We start from the raw sequence: 12448 nt of genomic DNA, 5'->3' as shown, positions 1-12448 counted from the left end.
ATTTCTTGACTGACTTTTGCTATTTAAATATATACGGTAAGTAAACCGGATCAATTTTGTAGACATTTCCGTTGCATGCTTAGTATTTCAGCCGTGCCAAATCTGATACCTCTACAAAATCCATTGCTGTTGTCGTTGTCATGGTTACGGGCATGGGTTCACACAATCCTATGGCACCGCATAAGTTTGCGAAATAAAGTTTAAAGCGTAAATGTACTGTTAAAGCTGATTCACAGCGCTAAAGATTTACTGCACAGAATCGTGTCGTGGTGCATCGTGTAACAAGAATACGGCGGACACCGCCTCATTAGTAGTTCTCAATGACATCAAGACAAGTCGGGCAGTGCGGCATGAGGCTGCCGACACAAAGCGCCTGTTCAGCATTTTAAGGGCCGGGGTTTGTTCGAAGCATTTTATTGCATTAAGGCTCTTAACGCGATTTTAAGTTTCAAATGCTACATCTCGCGAAGGACCCTGCGAGCAAGCCTGACATGAACAACGCCAAAGGAAACACTTCCATGGGCGATGTCAACGCCTCCCCTGATAAGACGGTTGATGGGCTGAAGAATACTGTCGAGGCGCCCTCTCCCTGCCTACGGTTTTTGGAGGATATCTTTTCAGCCTGTTGCGCAATCGTGCCCAAGTTTCTGTGGCATTTGGGGCATCCATTACGCGCGTTTGAACACAAAAATGTATCCGTAGCATTTGGCTTCTGAAGAGTGATCTTTTATGGCAATCTTCGACCGGCGCGAGCGGCGGGCGGCAACCAACAAAGTCGACGTTGGCGGCGGCAGGCACGTCACCTGTTACGGTAACAAGAGCCCTGCATTATACACATGTGCTCAAAACACACAAAACTAGATGTCATATGCTCGAAACGAACAGCTGAAACATTTGTGTAGCTTTTCCCCTATCCGTGTATGTTGTGAAAAAGGGGAGTCAGGGCGAGGGTTGAGCTCTGAATCGACGTTCAGACGTATGAATGGCGTACCCTGCTCACTCGTAAAGACGCCAAAAATATAGGCAAGCGCCGGGCATTTTAAGTGCCGGTGATAATGCCTAATAACCGGGCTCATATGTCTATGGATGGACAGGACGTTTGCGAAATATAGGATCCAACCAATGCTTTTAGCACCAAAACTACGCCTGTCAAGCTGGCAGCACATCTGTTAGATTAGTTAGACTGGAGCGTCGGTCGAAATTCCGTGCTGCCAATATTAAGCTGGATGTTGACAGGCTAATAAAACTCGGTCAATGCATCTGAACTTACGAAAAGCTTAATTCAGCAAACAGGACTTCACGAGATATATGCCCAAACTCAACGTTTCGAAAAATTGGGCACTGGCCTACGAGTGCACGCTTTGAACTCATCAAACTTCGTCCGCCCCCCCCCCCCCCACATTGACCCTGAACCTCAACCTAAAATGTTTCGGGCAGTTGTGGATGCCCACTTCACGCTTTCAGGTTTTGAAACGCGTAGGCTTCATATTATTAGCTTAGCAATTTTTAGCCAGATCGTGAGAGTCCTGAATATCGATATACAACTTGATACAAAACTGCTGCTAGTTAGACAGACGTCTGAAAATTTGGCTTTAGGCTGGGTCAGCCATGCCAGAGTGCCCAACCTTTCGGCGCCTTGCCAGGCCATGCTTCTGATGGGGTATTTGTTGTTCATTGGTGTTTTCGGGCAATCAAAGTAAAATGCTACCAAACTGTTAGTACAGATGACAGATGCTGCCTTGGGTACCAAAATTTCGTTAGATGGGGTCAAAGTGCTTTAAAAGAAGCGCCGACAATAGTTGATAAACGTGCACCCATGCCCATACCCATACCCATAACGTGTACAATAGTTAATTAACATTAACAATAGTTAATTAACATTAAATAGTTAATTAACGTTATTTAACGTGACCGGCATTGGCCGTTTCAGGCATTCCGAAGAAGCTCCTCACTATTCCTCTGGTTGAATGGAGATGGCAGGCTGATCAGATTCCGCGTCCCTGAACGCTTCCTGGAGCCGGTGAACGTGTTGCCGGGAGACGTGGTTCTGATGCGTAGAAGGCAGGTGACGCCTTCCCGACTACATCGTGCTATCCGTTGGCCCGGACGCAAAGGCTCCGGCGCATCTCCGCTTGTCTCGACGCGGATAGCATGACGCCTTGCTTGGGCACTGCTACGACCCTTTTGGTGTTATTGCTGCTTGCTCCTCCTCCTGCATTTTGTAAATGTATCAGTATCTGGTATCGTGTTGCATATCTGTCTCGTGTTTCTATTTTGCATGTGCTTTACATCCCGGTAAATCGCAACATATGCGCTGAAATTATTAGCTTGCTTGGGGTTGTAAGCTCTCTGCATATGGCCTGCATTTCATGGGAAGAATGGTCGTTATTCGGGGACGAGTTATTCTTCCACCGACCTCCTCACCTAATGCTGAGGGTGAGTCCGAAACGTCGCATGCCGATGTCACGCGCCCAATATTCAGCGAATGCAAGAGAGCTTAAAGCGTCAATCATGCCAAGACGACTAACAAATTTTCAAACCAACGTCAAACTTAGCAGCCTCACACACGTAGGTGACCAATACGGGACCGAATGTCATGTGACGTTTAGACTAGAATGACAGGCGGATGAGCAAAGAATATGCCTCAGTGACCGAACAAAATAGGGGCAAGGTATTTGCATGCACGATGTTAGGATATTTCGAACCCGGCAAGCACAGTCTGTATTCCAACACGCAGAACGCGCGGAGACGCAGGATGTTAGCACGTAGGAAAACTGGACGAGTATAAGCCCAAGAACAACATAAGCGCCATCTATATAACGGGTGTTGGTACTTGTAACGCCACCTAGGTAAGCGTTGCAGCACACGCGCAAAATGACTTGCAGTTGAAAGCCAAGGCGCTGAGCTTCAAAGGCATACGTGGCGTACGAGAGAACACACGTTCCGCCTAATGCTGAAAGCATTTCAGCTGTCTGCACCCTCTCAATCTGCACATTGGTCGCCTCGGAAAAGACCTTTTTCTATGGGTTTACAATGCTGTGGCTTGTCCAGGCGTCCCGCAGTAACGTCGGGGCGGGGTTACCAGATAAACTTCGAAGGCTCCTGACGCCATTCAATGGGGGATTATCGCAGCACCTAGTATTCGTAACCCCTAATGTATCACAACACCTAATGTTCGAAACGCCTAATGTATCACAAGGCCTAATGTTCATGACCTCTAATATATCATAACTCCTAATGTATCATAACCCCTAATGTTCGTGACTCCTAACGTATCACAAGGCTTAATGTTCATAACCTTTAATATATCATAACTCCTTATGTGTCACTACTCCTAATATATCATTAGGCCTAGTGTATCAAACCACCTAATGTTTCACAGCTCCTAATGTATTGCAATTCCTAATATATCACAATACCTAATGTATCGGAACGCCTAGTGTATCATAACCACTAATGTTTCATAGCGCCTAACGCATCATAACGCCTAACGTCCATAACCTCTAATGTATCACAACTCCTAATGTGTCATAACGCCTAATGTGTCAAAACACCTAGTGTATCATAACCCCTGACGTATCGTAACCCCTAATATCAGCTGACGACGCTGGCGAGGGCGGGCGATTTTCAACCCTTTCGACCGCATCTGAACTTCCACTGAAGTCTACCAGATTATACGGGTGTTTTTGGCGCATACAGTACTGGAAGGCGAGGCAAGGTGGGCGGTATCCGAAAACTCATTCTTGATTCTTGTCATGCTCATTTTTGTGCTTTCCAGGCTGATGGGATCTGAGAAGTGTAATGGAGTGATAGAATATAAGAATGGATTGATGAAAAATCCGTTCTCAGCGCTCATTGTTTGATGCGCATAAGGAAAAGTAGATGGTGACGTGGAAGTGAGGTAGCTGGAAGGCAGGGAGCTGGTTCATCAGTATTTGAACTTGATTCACGCTTGTCACAGTTCTTGCACGGCTGAATGATCAGTATTTGAACCTTAGCCATGCTTGTCACAGTTCTTGCATGGCTGAAATCTGTTCTCAGCACTCCTTGTTTGAAGGTCATAAAGAGAAGTAGAGGGTGACACGAAAGTGAGACAGCTTGAAGACGGAAATGGTTAGTCATTGTTTGAATCTGAGTTGAAGACAGGGAAATGGTTAATCAGCATTTGAACCTGAATCACATTTGTCTCAGCTCTTGCATGGCTGAATGATCATCGCTGATGAATGATCTGAATCTCAGTCATGCTTGCCACAGTTCTTACATGGCTGAATGGTGGATGCTGGTGCATACAGTCTGTGCTTTTGGCATACGCCCAGTTTCAGTAACCCATCGCATTGAGCTGTTTTTTTTGACAATCCCCCCCCCCCCCCCCCAGCCTCATGTTAACTTGAAATGGGAAGTCATTCCTCCCATGGAAACAATTATAAGTCATCAAAAAACTTTCTTGGAATTCTAGCATCAAAGAAGCAAATTCATGCGGTCAAAACGTGTGGAAAAAATCGGGTCTTGGGGGCATATCAGTTCGGCACGGCCAGGTGAACTTCCAGCCAATTTTCAAAAGTGATACCCCTGGCATATAACATGGCTAAAACTTACCAAGCTGGACAAAAAGCATGGAATGATAAGTGGGTCATTATCGGAAGCCCTAATGTTTGTAACCACTAATGTATAATAATGCCTCATGTATCAAAACTGATAATGGTTCATAACATTTGGTAGCATGGTGGGTAGAAACGCATACGACCTTTTCCCCATGAACTTTTCGGTCCAGAATATGTTCGTTACGATTGCTTCCCGGCGACTGTTTCTTTACACAACCTGTATCTTTTGTGGCCTTTGCATGATTCACTTTTTGCATGGCGAGCTCTTTAGCGTACCGATGTCGTTCTAATGAACTACGGCATACAAACTTAATCTCAAGAAAAATTGCCGTGCGATCTTTTTCTAAGCGTACTTTTGAGCTCAGCAGTTACTGACACAGGCACTAGATGACACCCGAGGAGTGTTATCCCTGCTTGCGGACAAAGGCACGTAAAGAAAAGGCCGTGCGACAGTTATTGGCAAGTTACAAGTTTGCACGCGTTAAGTTCGTCAAGATAGGCTTCGTACGTTATCAGTTTCGTATTGTGAAAAGAACCTTACGGAAAAGCCTTGCTCGGCAAAACAGAAGTCTGAAAAAGTTCAGCACGACATTGTTTGCATCGTAAACGTTAGTATGGATAAGTCTGGTAATTTGTTTGCCAAGGATGAAGCTTGTCTAAAAAACTACTTGCGCTAAGGCTTTTTGCAGATATTTGATGTGGACACACGAACGTTCGTCCTCAAATGTTTTCACCGACAAAGTCAGTTTCACATGAGTGCGCACACGAAGATTGAAATTCAGATGTCTGATGTGTGCATGATCATGTTCAGGTCAGACAGTCACCAAGGATGCAGTGCGTCCGACAGCAATACTGACGCCGTCGCCTGACAATGGGAGAAGTCTATTTTAACTTAAATTATTGCACCCTATGGTTGCATGTCACATGCCATGTATCCTGCTAACGCTAAAAATGTGCCGTTATTTGATTTTCCATGAAACACCGTACATGGTCACACAAGAAGGCAAAAGGTTTGTTTCAGCTCAAAACCGCAACAAAGCATAGATAGCGCGTTAAAGCACATGAGCGCTTACTTCGTGTTTCGAAATCTAGAATCGGCCCAAAACTGAAAGTCGTGCAACGGTGAATGGAGAAAAAAAGAACACGTCATGTTTCGTGCGAAACTTAGTCCAGGAGTTCACAGTTCTTCGCCGTCGCCAAACTCATTCTTATACCTAAACGACGTTTGGGCAAACGTTTTTTTCGGCTTTTCGGACTTCTCATAAGGATTTTCTGACGCCGACGAGTATTTTCCAAACCATAATGCTTGAGCAGAACACCGGATATACAAAGGGAGCGTGTCCAGTCAAGTAAGAATTTTTGACTGAGCACGTTGAATGGTAGCTTTTGATTTACAACTTTTGGTGCCGTTGGTCTCTACAAATTCGTCCCACTGACGAGACATAGCCGCAGTCCCAATTTTTTGTTCTCGTTTGTATTAAAGAACGAAATTATCGGGTATTCCCCAAGCAATATTCATTACTTAGCACATCGACATTATTGAGCAGGTATCGTTGGTTCTAGCCAATGGCTTTTCGAGAATGTCACTTGTCAGCGCTGACAGCAGCTTGCGAACCCGGCGATGGCGGCGGCCATTATGCTGATGTTTTTTCTTCATTCAGCTGAGGACTGTGAGTGTACGGGTTTAGACGTAAGGTATAGCTGGTCAGATAATACGCACCAATTCATGTCGGCCTACTATATACTGAGATGAGGGACCAAGTATTCTGTCGCGTCAATCGGCTGCACTAGGCTCTAGGGAAATGTGACTATTCTACGTCACCTTGCAACCAAAATGATGTCTACGTTACCTAGCAACCAGAATAATGGCCATGTATACAGCGTGCAGTTATTTGCCACATATGTCAGTGCATTCGTCCTTTCGTTCCCGCTGATTGGTTTATATTTTAGGATTGTGCTTGTTCACCTACAGCCATCGATTGGATGGATATAAATAAATCAATCAAAACTGCTGCGAGACCCAAGTGCACACTTAGCAACCAAAATTAACCATAGATCATTGTCAAACTTCCCTTAGGCGTGTAAGAAGAAAACCGAAAACATTAGACACTCTCCGTTTAACAATAGCCAGGCTTCATTCCATGACTGAGAGACGAATCCATCCTTCACAGGCAGTATTCAGGCGACATCGGGGAGATGGCGTGAATAATTTGATATTCGGCGATGCATTTTTTTTCTGAAACGTCCTTGCGCGAGTGCTTTGCATGCAAACAACCGATGCTGTGTCACTGATGCTTAGCAATTTTTACGTGCGTGTTTTTGTCAAGCAAGTTTGTGTTGCCACCATTAACGTGCTCAAGATTGTTTGAGATAAATTTAATATTTCATTTTACGCATGCAAACCCTTTGCCTAGGAGCTTTTGTCTCCCCGTTAACGTTTTGCAATAACACATATTTTTCAGGCGTTCTTTGAACCATACAAACATTTGCTTACGAGGTCTTTGGTACTAGCCTTTTCGCACGTTATTTTTCCAAACGCACTTTGCATCACACGTATCACGCACATCTGTTGAGTGAGATTCCACAAGCCCTTTTTCCACGCGCATGTTTGTCCTAAAATCCTTGTCTTCGCGGTGATCGATAACGGGTTTCGACGCTAGTGTTGCCTGCAACTGCAGCATACGACTGGCGGTCAGTGCCTGCTAGTTCGTACTGCTGTGGCTTGATTCGAAACTACTGCAATTAAGGTGTGATTTCAACCTGGAGCTGAGCGGCACTGCTCTTTGTATACATGCTGTTGAGCATTGGGACTCCCTCATAAACAAGGGATGTTCCTTGCACGAACCAAGGAAGTGGCAGACGGCGCCGCTCGCTGACACCACACCGGCGACGCCGGCAGTCAACCTGTCCAGACCCGCCTTCCCATCGATGGCATCCCGCCGTGCCTGACGCCGCCGGAACTTGCCCTCGCTTCTGCCAACGCTGATCCACCCCGTGCCCCTTCTTGGTCGCAGGAGCGGGGGAAGCTGTCAAGAATGGGGAGGGGTCAGAGGCATTTAAGTCGTTTCTTTCCATGTACCGCCGCAAGCCTAGTGCTGAATTATCTCAGTTGTTGGGAAGTGGACTCTATCCCCCGAGCTCCCCCCCCCCCCCAATAACGCGATCGTTCCCTCGCCTATGCTTGGTCATATCGTCCCCGCCCCGGCGTCCCGGTTGTTATGCTGGCGGCTGGCGGCCGGGGGTTGTTTGGCCCATCCCGTTGCGGAGGGGTGGCTGCACCCCCCCCCCCCCCCCGTCCAGACAAGTTGGCGCATGTGGAGGACGGCTCCTGGAAGTGTTTTTGTGAGCGTGCTGGGCGCATCGGTGAGTGCGTATTGTGCAATATCACTTCCGTTTCGTGCATTGTGCTGTCGTGTGGCAGGACTCTCTTTGATTGATTTGTTGTTTTTGATACGACCGGTCCACTCGCAGGGCAGCGCCATGTTGCTTGGAGGGCGAAAATCCCTCCAATATTGTGCATCCTTGGCTACTTAGTGACGTGGAAACCCCTCCTATAGTAAAATGAACCTCAATTAAAAAAGTCGGTTCCGGTCATTGTGTACAGCGTCAAATAACGCTGATTTATGTTTGGGTGAGAAGTCTCCCTCCCCTCACTGAAAAGGCTTTAGACGATGTCCTGGGCCTGCATGACTTTTTTCTTGTGCAACAATACATTTGCGATATCTCTCGACTGTTTCTTCTGATGTACTCGCTTGCGATGTGCGAACGATGCGTTGCTGGTGTTTTCAGCTTGCGGCCCTTTTTGCGTATTTTCTCCAGCAGGATGAAGCTCGCTGTTGCGGATATTGATGGCAGCGGGATGGACATCAACTTTAGCTCTTCGTTAGATGGGGAGGTGCTCCGCTGTTGAACTGATGAGCTGCTGCTGAGAACGCAGCTACTCGGCTCTGGATGGCTGTTTGAGGAGTGCTGCTGGCCGCCCGGAAGCATTGTCTGCCAGCAAGCTGGCACAGCAATCAGAGGCTTCTGTCAGTCATCTGGTGCTGCTCCAAAATCATTATTTTTAGGAAAGTAGGCATTGTACCACATGGGCTCGTAATGTTCAGTTCATGCTTCACGAACAATTCTGCTAAAATCTACGGCGATGATTTCCTTGCCACGATTATTGGTAATGCCATACGATGGACATGGCAAAGACAAACTCTACTTTATTTCTCTGAACACTTTCGCAGGCAACAGGAGCAAACCAAGTTTTCGAATTCTGTCATAAAAAGGAAATAACAGCATTCTTTTTCAAACTGGGCTGGCAGTGTTTGCCAGGAATGTGCTGTTTTTGTGAATGTGAATGTGAATGAATGTGCTGTCTTTATTGCATATATTTTTATTAAGCGCACCTATTCATCCTTGACTGTTTTCGTTGCCATCACCCACAATCCATCCATTTCGGGGGCAAACAACGAGTGTCTAAAACGACCCATGCTCACCCTTTGATGAGTGAAGTGGATCGGAAACTAACCGCTTTAGAACAAGAAATTACTATCGAGATAATATCGTATTCTCACATCGACCGATGACAGCTACTATGCTCCAGTCTGTCTGATCATGACAATGATAAGCTTGTTAGCATCGTCCTGGTGAAATAAACTACAACGCTTCATTTCCTTTTTATGAATTTGATACAAACCCTTTGAGTGCATGGATTTCTGGGATCAGCGCTCCCGCTAAGCAGTGCTTGTTGTGTGAGCCCTGACACCCACCTCCCGATCGTGCAAGTCTAGACGACAGAATTTAGTGCCGAAAGCTTAATGTGCCGCAATGTTCGGCACGGTCCGTCCTGCCCTCTGACGTCAACTGACCTTTAACGCGACCGCTGCCACCGCCCGCAAGCCATACTTGTCAAGGGCATATAGCGAGCGCCCTAGAGCAACTCAAACCCACCCTGCCGGGGGTGGGTGGAGCGGAAGGCGGGCCTTTAACCAACTGAGCCACCGGGACGGACTTTTTCTCACGAAATATAGACGTTCTGATTGATTACACTTATAAATGGCACCATTGATGGTTTGATGTCGTTATTGTGACCTTATGAAGACTAAGTCAAGTCTGCTTTCAGGCAAGCACTCCATGCAAGAGGCCTCACGTAAACGTTTCCCATACAAGTACCCCCAGAAAGTGCGTGTGTAGTGCATTTCTGCGCTGCTATTCGGCATAGCTGCGTTCGTTATTATTAACCTCGGCAAATAACTTAACATAAAATCAGTTATTTTTAGCAGTAAACTCTGTTAACATGAAAAATCATCGTCGCACACGTCGTGGAGCATTAATCTGAGGAACCAAATATCGCCATTTCCAGGGGCCATCCTGCGCAGCACACCGCGCTACGGTGTCTCCCACAACAAAACGAAATAGGTATCAGGAAAATGGTTGGCGCTGGAGAGACTGCGACGACGGCACGAAACACCGCGCTGACGACTGTAACAACGGCAACGCATAGCATTCGTTGAATGGTTTGGTGATTATTCCATTGGGCATGACAATAGAAGAGTGTATGTTTTGTGCAATGGGCGACTCTGGACATGGTGTCCGACAATCCGCACTTGCGTTTCAGCAAGTTGGCGGCAAGCGGCAAGCAGGCGATGCGCAGTCAGTGGGTCACAGCATCGACCGCAAGGCGGTCTGTCGCCAGCCAATGCTATGGCGGTGTGTAACATATGTGTGTCATATGCGTTGTTGGCATAGGGCAAGTTCCTCCCTCGTATTGTTGCGGAAATACGACTGCAACTTCCGATACGGGGTTTCACTGAGTTCAGGCCCCTCCCACCCGCTTGGGTTCAATCCACGACGAACTTCGAGAAGAGAGGTCCAAATCCGGAGAAAAAATCGTTTGTTGGTGTTTTTTCGTGGTAGGTTGAGTCAGTTTTTGCTGTTCGGGCCCTCTTCTCAATTCACTTTACGAAACCACGGCCGCTGTGCGCGTTGATTACCCTGCTTTAGAGCCGGCGGTGGTTTTACGGTTCTATTTGACCGATTGGACTCGCCATTACTGTATTTTCGGGCGGTCATGCTGTGTGAGAGTGTTCCAATATACGGTACCACCCTAGCACTCGCCGAGAGATGGCAGCACGATGATGTTCGGTAGGCTTTAGTAGACTGCACATCGCCCAGCTGTACGGGTTAGAATCGTGTGCGACAAACCCACTGCAGTCAGCTGATTTAGGAGTTACGGACATTAGGGGTTATGATACACTAGATCTTACGATACATTAAGTGTTATGATATATTAGGAGTTGTGTTACAGTAGAGGTTACGATCGTTAGGAATTACGATACGTTCGGTCTTACGACACATTAGGTGTTATGATACACTAGGTGTTATGATACATTAGGGAATATGATATATTAGGAGTTGTGTTACATTAGAGGCTACGAGCATTAGGAATTACAATACGTTAGGCCTTATGACACATTGGGAGTTACGATGCATTAGGAGTTGCGATACATTAGGTGTTGTGATACATTAGGAGTTACGGTACCTTAGGGGTTATGACACATTAGGTGCTATGTACATTAGGCGTTATGAAGCACTAGCGGTTTTGATACATTAAGCGTTGCGATACATTAGTGGTTACAAACATTAGGGGTTTCGATACGTGGCGGTGGGTCGTGGGTTCTCTGGCGGCGATGATTGCTGTTTGTTATGGTTGGGGCGCCCATGTTTAAGCATTTCGCTTTTACGCCAATCTTCACATCTTATCGTCTTCTGCTTCATCTGTAGAATCGAAAATAAACAACAAACCAAACAAACGGGGGAAATAGTCCTGCTCTCTACCCCAACCTCGGCGACACTCATGCTAGTTGGGTGGGTGGGTCTCTGTCTGTTTGCTCCATTCAATATTGAAACATCCCTCAACTGGCTTTTCAAATATGATTTATCGCGTGAAAAGGCGGGTCCGACTGGGTGTTCACAAAGCTAGAAAGCACACCAGATAGTGGACTGCACTTTACGGCAGAATGCCATAACACGTTGGATAATACTAATGAATTTAGCCCGGTGGCGATCCATATTCCAAGGAGCGCAGCACGTTGTGCGCATTTTCACAAAATGAGTGCCAAGGGCGTGTCAAATTTGGACCACTGGGTTTAAATATGAATAAGGGAGTTGGGGCTGGTTTCCAGCCTCCAGCAACGAGTGCGCAACACCCAGTGTTTCCGTTGTCCTTTCTGATGATTTGCAACCACCTTGGCTCCGCTAAATGAGGATGGAATACTCACCTCCATTCCATCAGACCTCTACCGTATGTTGCGATGCCATCCTCTGCCATATAATAAGGCATTTAATGCTGACGGTCTGGACTACGCACGATCACACGCTTCTGATTATACATATGTTGGAATATTTTGCCAGAATCCTTTCTTTGATGCATGTTCCATTAAAACGACTGCTGACTTAGCATTGACGGGCTTTTTTATGCATCTTTCTAGTTTCCGGGCTATTGACTTGGCATTATCGTTTAGATTAAAGATAATTCGCACAACATCACTCATATATTCGTCGTTCTTTACATTCTTACGTTTCGAGATCTTATTTCATCGTCGGAGAAGGCATAGAAGGCGCAAAAAATACGTTTTGAGCTTTAAATGATGAAAATTGTGTACTACTACTGGAAAACATCTTTTGGTACAACACACTGAAGTCTAGCTAACTGAAGTAGGACAGAATACTTTTTTTACTTTGACACATAAAATACACTCATAATGAAAACACTACAAAGACGCAGACATCTTGCCACAATCACATGAATAGTGCTCAACGCCCACCACCTTATAGCTCAAGAGTTGTACAGCAATTGG

This window comes from Pollicipes pollicipes, unplaced genomic scaffold, assembly GCF_011947565.3.
Source record: "Pollicipes pollicipes isolate AB1234 unplaced genomic scaffold, Ppol_2.1 Scaffold_7261;HRSCAF=8764_pilon_pilon_pilon, whole genome shotgun sequence".
NCBI lineage: Eukaryota > Metazoa > Arthropoda > Thecostraca > Pollicipedomorpha > Pollicipedidae > Pollicipes > Pollicipes pollicipes.
This window is presented reverse-complemented; position numbering follows the sequence as displayed.